Source organism: Pinus tabuliformis, chromosome X (assembly GCF_031772625.1).
Source record: "Pinus tabuliformis cultivar Carrire ecotype Pingquan chromosome X, CPIR1, whole genome shotgun sequence".
NCBI lineage: Eukaryota > Viridiplantae > Streptophyta > Pinopsida > Pinales > Pinaceae > Pinus > Pinus tabuliformis.
The window spans coordinates 316,552,805-316,561,560 of record NC_142308.1 but is presented as its reverse complement, the minus strand read 5'-3'; positions in this window follow the sequence as shown (position 1 = coordinate 316,561,560).

Below are 8,756 nucleotides of genomic sequence, written 5' to 3'. Positions count from 1 at the left end.
CAAATGATGCGCCTACTTTCTTAAATAACCTAATGCAAATAAAACAATTTGCTAATGAACAAAAATCTTATAACACTAACTTTATTTTATGATCTTCATCCTTATCCCATACTCAAAAAATTCACAGCAATAAGGTGTCTTGGTTTTTCTTTTGCCTCTTTAGGGTCTTTCTCTTCTCATAATCTTGCATTGGCACCACTTTGATTTAGTTTTATGAGTTTGGTCAAGTCTATCAATATTTGATTTAGATTATCTAAATGGTCCTTTCTCCAAATTTCCAGCATTATCCACTAAATATTAATCGTTTGTTTCCTAATTCAACGATAACATTACTTCCAACTCTTCAAATAAAGACTAATTTGCAAGAACAAAATCCATTAAGTAAGTCGTTCATCCATTAAAAAAAAAATTATTAAAACAGGTTTATAGATTATCTAAATGGTCCTTTCTCCAAATTTCTAACATTATCCACTAAATATTAATCGTTTGTTTCCTAATTCAACGATAACATTACTTCCAACTCTTCAAATAAAGACTAATTTGCAAGAACAAAATCCATTAAGTAAGTCGTTCATCCATTAATTTTTTTTTATTAAAACATGTTTATTTGAGACATGCATTAATTGAACCCAATTTTATGAGAAATGTATATAAGGGTAGTAATGAAATAGGATCGATTTTTTCTAAATTGCTTAGGAATATTTAGCATGAAAAGGGGGTGATGAAATCATGTTTGCATATATTTTCCCATAGAAGATTCATTTTGCAATCTAGTTTCCATAATTAAATGATTATGGCCAATGATCTAGGGTCTAGGGTTTATATCTTGGCTGAAATTGGATAATTTCTCACAAAGTCTAAATTCTCCATTAACTAAGTGTATCATTAGATTATTTTGTATCAATGAAAATGTAATATCCCATATAATAAAATTATTTCGTTCCTTCATAGGTAGCTAAAATGTTTGCAACATAAACCGCAATTCAATTTCTATCTCCCATAAAACCCTTATTACGTTTTACAGAGACCCATATTGTCCATATTTAATATAAACTAATATATATTGATCTACATTAATTTTATAGATATATTTAACTCCCCTTCCTGATAACCACCATTCTTTAAACATTGATGTTAGTTACAAAATTCTTTAGACAGGAATGCTTATCTACAATCTTCACCTAATTTTGCACCATTATAGATATGAAATCCATTTGGAAACTTAACAGCTATGGATATATCCATCCACAACACGTTACTTGCATACTAACCTTTCATAATAATTAGCATTTACATCAACGTTTTCTCTTGAAAACATTAAGAGAGTAACTTCTAAGATAGATGAATATTTGCAAAATAAATTTTGGAACCTCAAGCCTTGCTTAATTTTGGGAAAACATATATGGTCTGAAATATTGATGGCCATTTTTCTTCCACACTTTTTTCTTCCATACGTATTCCACCCATAATCTCTTAAATTTTCCCCAATTTGATTCCATCTATCTTACTATCCTTCTATAAAATCCACACATATATACATACAACACATCTTGACACATCCCCCCTTATCCCCCTTGCGGGATGAATTTTATAACATACTTAATTAGATTTCATTTTAATTATGTAATGCATACATTAAATGCCTAAACATGACCATCAGACCTATCTAAATCTTATGACACATTACTTGTGTTTATGGTATTTCCTTGGTAAGCTCCTTACCTATGTTTCCATGTATGAATGTGTTTTCCCTGTTTGATGTCTAAATTATGACTAGGAAAGCTTCCCTTGGTTAGCTTTTTGGATCTTTCTTTGGTCTTATGCATTATTTAACAGGTTTTTTAATTAGACATTATATTCACATATTGGATTAAATTTAACGTGTGTTCTTGATTTCTACCACCATGGTTAGCTTTAATTACTTTTCAAGCTTCCCATCATCCTCATATACATTACGGGTGCATTCAAGGGTTGGAATGGAAAAAAAAGATCTTCCACCTTTTATGATTTATTACGTGAATGCCACTCTCTTGTTGTATGGCCCATTTTCATCCATTCCCCACAAACCATTAAACTATTGAGCTTTTTTTTTCTCATTAAAAAAAGTGTTGCTACTTCATTGATTTTTATTTTTATTTTTCACTCTAACCTCTCTCTTCTTCCTACAAAGTAGTTGTGTTGTTCAGATCTATTGTTGTATCTACCAAAGCCTCACAATAGGGATTAACCCTCATTGTTTTACTTATGTATTTGGCTTGGCTCCTTCCTTTTGTCACCATTTGTTTTGTTGGATCTAGGGTTTTCCCTTACATGTTTATCTTGTATCCTTCCAATCCCTCTCTAAGGAGGATTACTAACACTTCTATTGCAAGGAAAACACCCATAAGGGCTTCACTCAATGAACGATTGACATATCACGTGTGTTCGTTGTATACTAAACAATACCCCTTTTTTTACTACATATTGGAAGATACCTCTAAAAATCACATTATTTAACCCCCTAGCAATACGAACCCAATACACCTTCCCAATTTTAAAACCCCTACTTTCACTAGATATTGTAGGTATCCATTTTCATTAACATTTTTTATACCCCTTTATATTTTTTCATTAACTTTGATCTCAATTTTTTATACCTGCCAATATAAAAACCCTTTACCCCCTGTTATATGCTCAATATATTATGTCATTTTTTCTTCAATATATATTGCCCAACATGAATGCAGGTGGTATGGTATTTCTCCCTAGTGAAGCCCTAGTGACAACACCCCATAGCTAGGGCTAAATTTATCTATTCATTGGTAATATTTTTTCATATATTTAATAGGTAGATTTGGTGTATACGTGTGTGTAGCATTATGTTTTAGGACAATTATTATTTTGGGTGCATACAAAGGAAAATTCTAATGTTATTATTTTAGAGCAACATAGGAGGCTTAAATCTCACTAGTTTTAGGAATTTTTCAAGCTCTTCTTTGATCTAGATATGTTCCTTCTATCTCCCCCCTTTTACTTTGATTATTTCTTGCATTTTAACTAGGTTGTAAATGTCTCTTTTGTTTCCTAGTTGTAAAAGAAATTTTTGAGACCTAATTCAAGCACACATTAAAAGTCAGCCATGCCCCACCACTTTGCTTACTCCATCCTTTTGGCAGTGATAGGACTAGGGAGAGAGGTGTTCAATCTAATTTCCCCATCATAATATTAAATCTAGTTATGTAAGAAAACCATCAATTCGTTTATCATAAAAGAAATTTAAAAATTTACATTGTTACTAAAATAATTTACATCCTTTTAATTTTATGAAAAGATATAAAAGATCCAACCATCCATGCTATGAAAAACACTTAGAACTATCTTTTCAAATCACCCACTATGAAAACAATTCTAAGTAAAAAGCATTTTCTTTTATCCTAGAAAAAAACAATTTATTTCCATTCAAAAATAAAACATATAGTTATTTAAATAAAATTGATTAATAATATGTAATATTTCATTTCCTTGATATCGTCAAAATTGACGAAATTTGCCCATGGTATTTACCATGATATTTTTCATGGTATCTTCCTGTGATATTTGCCTTCATTTTTTCAGGGAAAATAATAAAATAAGGTTTCTAGATAGCCAACAAGCTTATAAAAGGGGATAGGAGCTAGAAATTTGGATCATCTTGAGTTTGTCTATCATAATGTATCTTGTTGAGAACTTGGCAAGACTAGTTCTAGTTTGATCCTAAGTGATCAGGTGCTCAAAATTCAAAGTTGTCGGATCGGTGTGGAACCTAGAAAACCGCGTAGTGCTCGTCATCCTAAATCTGACACAACTCGTTTTTCATGAAACGAACATCGTATTCTCCCATAACCATGTTCTGTTTGTTTTCCTAAACAGGCGAATTTAAAAGAAAATGTAGACAACCTAGTTAGCAGTTCGTACCATTTACGTGACGCTGACTAGGCATGCCTGTGTGGTAGGGTGACTGTGCAACTCTGGAAAATGGCGTGGTGCCAAGTGGCATGATGTGATTGGTTCAGATTTGGCAGATTTTGATTCGTCGGAAGGTGGCCAACCATAGGTTGACACGTGGTCCAACGAGAGGCCGCAACGTGCCAGCCCGGGGACCTCCAAAATTTTTATTAAGGGTCTGGGAAGCAGTGATAGGGCTCGAACCTATGACCTCCAAGAAACAAGCCAAGCCTCCTTCCAATATGCCATAACAATGGTTCTTAATAATATATGGACGCAACATGTATTTAATGTTGATATGTTGCACACTCCAGGGAAAGGGCCAGCGCGTGGGGACCCACCCTTGGACGCGCTACCCCATATGTCCAATAGCAGAGCGGAGCGAGGGCCTGGTCGGTGGGGCAGGGCCATTGGCCTTAGCCCTAGGCACATGGCCCCCATATGGGCTAAAATTTTGGATTTTAGGCATTAAAGGCTATTTGAAACGTCTTACAATTTCACCTGAAAATCGATGAAATTGGCACTCTGTCAGCAAAATTTCAAGTGAATTTGTAGGATGGTGCTGGGTTTTGGGGAATTTGCAGTGCGATTAATAGAAATACTTAGGGAAGCCATAACTTCTTTAGTTTTTGACCAAATCAGGAGCATAAAGATGCTAGACAAGAATTTTTGGCATTCTGGATCCATTGGAACATGTTTTAGAGCCATCTGAGCATTGTAAACTTATTTATTCACACTTTTGAGTATAATATAAGTAGGTTTTAACCCCGTACATAAATTACCTGAATAATAATTCTAAAAACAGAAAATTAACAATGGTGAGAGCATAACACATAAAACAAATATACACAGAGATTTTCCCCTGGATCCCAAAACTGGGACTACCAGATTGATTTTTCATTATGTTCCTTTCAATGTTACAATACATATATATACATGCCGAAGCATCCATAAACCCTAATCCATTAACCTTGGATTAGAACATAACCATAGTTCCCTTGACCAGATCTATAAAATACCATGGACCAAAAACCATCGCGCCCAACACCATGTGCGAAATCCATGCACAAAACCATAGGTAGGTTTCATCCACCTAATATAGGGTCAATATTTTTTTTTTCCTCGCGGCGCTGCCCCAAACCCCATAAAGGGGGGCTACCACCTCACTGCGCTTGGCACAATGAAGGGGGGGCTCCTCCCTCCCTCTAACTCCCCAATTCAACTACTGGGGCTAGTCGTGGAAATAATATAACACAACCCAACATTCTCCCACTTGTTGTTTTCTTTCCACAGGGGGCCATAGGAGTGCTTAGTCATTGATCCATCCCTGCAACGCCCATTGTTTCTCTACACCAAGATAAATTCTCAATGCTCATAGACTTTGTCAATGCATCTACAATATTCTTCAAAGTTTACACCTTTACCAACAACACCTTTTTGTCTTCTACCATATCCCTCACAAAGTGATGTTGAACATCAATGTGCTTTGTCTTTGAATGATAAGCAGGGTTCTTTGCCAAGAAAATTGCACTTTGGCTGTCACAGTCTATCCTTATAGCTCACTGTACTAACCCCATACTTGAACACAATCATTGCAACTAAATTGCTTCCTTGCTTGAATGAGTAGCTGCCATGTATTCTGCCTCTGTAGTTGATAGTTCCACTATAGATTGTCTCTTACTCATCCAACTGACTGCACCTCCAAATAGGTTAAACACATACCCACTTGTAGATATTATTTGATCCAGAACTCCACTTCAACATGCATCAACAAAGCCACGGATGTCCAAAAATTTGTCCAATCCTAGTCTTCCTTGGTAGCACAAACCATAATCACTAGTGCCATGCAAATACCTAAAAACCCGCTTCACTATTGTCCAATTCTCCTTCCTTGGTTTTGACATAAGCCTGCTCAATGCTCCCACTACATGTGCAATGTCTGGTCTAGTACAGACCATCGCATACATTAGGCTACCGACTACACTTGCATATGGAACATGGGACATTTCCTCTTCCCCTTCTTATGTCTTGGGACACTATTCAACAGATAACTTTACACCTACAAGAATAGAAACCTTCACCCGTTTACTATCTTGCATATTAAACCTCTACAGTATTTTCTCGACATACTTCCTCTGGTTTAACCAAAGCTTCCTCTTTCCTCGTTCTCATTTAATTTCCATGCCCAAAATATAGTTTGCAGCACCAAGATATTTCATGTCGAATTTGGAGGACAATTGGAGTCTTCAAATCATGGATAATTTCTTTGTCATTTCCAACCAACAACATATCATGCACATACAAGACCAGATAAATAACACGGTTACCAAATAATTTAAAATACACGCAGTGCTATGCTTTTCTTCTAGTGAAGCCAAGTCCCCGTATAAATGTATCAAAATTCTGATACCACATCCTTGGTGATTGTTTTAACACATACAAAGACTTTTTTAACTTGCATACCAGTTCTTTCTTACCCTTCGCCGCAAAGCCTTCAGGTTGCTTCATGTAGATCTATTCTTCTAGATCCCCGTGAAGAAATGTTGTCTTCACATCCATATGTTCTACCTCAAAGTCAAAAGCAACAGTAACAGATAAAAGTAATCTAAGAAAAACTACCATGGCGACAGGAGAAAAAATATCACCAAAATCTATTCCCGACACCTGGGAATAACCTTTTGCTACCAACCGAGCTTTGTATTTCTCCACCTTTCCTTTTGCATTCATCTTCTTTTGAACACCCATTTGCTGCCAATGGGTTTCCTTCCAGCTGACAACTCAACCAGATCCCAAGCCTCATTTTTGTACAAAGATGCCATTTCATCAACCATGCCCTCTTTCCAGAGTTTGCCATCCTCTGAAACTACTTCTTTCTTCACAGTTCTGGGATCATCATCAGTAATAGATAAAGAAAAATTTGAATAGAAAGCAGATGGACGATATCTTTCTAGCTACCTTCTTTCTCAAACTGATCTTCTCACAACTGGAGTTTGTGGCTCTCCATATTCTGATTCCTCTTATGTTGTAGAGTCCAATTCTTCCTACTTTAGCTCAAACTCTATCTTCTCAGGTTCCTTTGGTAGGACTTCATGTTTAATAACATATTTCACCTCTCTAAATACCACATCTGAGTTGTACACAACCTTCCTTGTTACTGGGTTCCAAAGCTTATAACCTTTTAAACCATCCTTATACCCAATAAAGACGCACTTTTCAAATTTAATATCCAACTTTGTTCTTTTCTCCTTTGGAACATATACATATGCATCACATCCAAATACCCTCAAATGTGAAAGAGGCGGTTTCTTCCCAGTCCATGCCTCTTGTGGATTCTTATCCTCCAACACTGATGAAGGTGATCTCTTGACCAGGTAACATGCAGTCTCCACTACCTCTGCCCAGAATTCATGTCCTAACTAGGCACCACTGAGCATGCTTCTTTCCCTTTCCATCAATGTCTTGTTCATTCTTTCTGCAACTCCATTTTACTCAGGTGTGTATGGATTAGTATTCTACTATGCTATACCACACTTCTTACAAAAATCTTCAAATTCCTTCTTGCAAAACTCTCCACCGCTATCTGTCCTTAGCTCCTTTATCTTCTTATATGTCTGATTTTCCACCAAAGCTTTAAATTCCTTAAACCTGTCAAAGAGTTCAGATTTCTTCTTGAGGGAATATATCCATGTATTCCTTAAGAAGTCATCTATAAATGATACATAGTACATATACTTACCTAGTGATGGAATCGACACAGGTCCAAATACATCACTGTGCACAAGCTCTAATATTTGTTTCACCCTCTTACTACCAGAGCGGAAACTCACCCGATTATGCTTCCCATATACACAATTTTCACAGAAATCAAAATCCAGAGAGATATTAGACATATTGTCTACCATACCTTTACCATGAAGTATTCAAAGGCCCTTCTCTCCAATACGTACAAGCCTTTGATGCCATAGCATGGTCTTTTCTTCGAAGACCACTAGATTTTCTGCTCCACTTCTAGGAACCACATAACTGCTACACCCATCAATAACAGTTCTACCTTACAACTTTTACAGAGTTCAATCCGAACTCCCCGCATCAATACCATTGCTCCCAAAACCATCTTGTAGGTATCTTTCTCGAACATTGTTTTTACACCTACATCATCTAGCTTGCTTACAAAAAATAGATTTCTGGTTAATGCAAGAATATGCAGAACACCCGGAAGTGTTCTAATTCTTCCACCTTGCAACTTCAACTTGAATTTTCCACGACTAATGATTATAGCCTTCCTGACATCCCCTAAGAAGACAACACCATCATAATATTTCTCATACTCGTAGAACCACTCTCTATGGGGAGTGAAGTGAAAGGATGCACCTGAGTCAATCAACCATTCCTCATGATCTACATGTGTACTTGAAGAAGAAGCCAAGTACACATCCCCACCTTCATTTGAGGTGGTTTTCACCTTTGTAGAAGGAGCATCATCAGATCCCTTTCCTTCCTTGGGAACTTTAGATTTACAGTCCCTTTTGTAGTGTCCTTCCTTTCCGCATTTCCAGCATACCTTTACAGGTTTTCCTGGAGATTTAGATCTCCTTCTAGATTTAGATCTCCCACTCAAGGACTTATTTTTGTTTCTATTCTAGGTCTATCCTCGAACAGACAAGGCATCACCATTTTGGCTCTCCATATTTTTCTGTCTCATCTCCTCGGTCAACAAGGATGAGACTATTTCATCAAACTGCAAGGCAGTTGCATTGCTACCTATTGCAACAACCAGACTGTCCCACGAATCT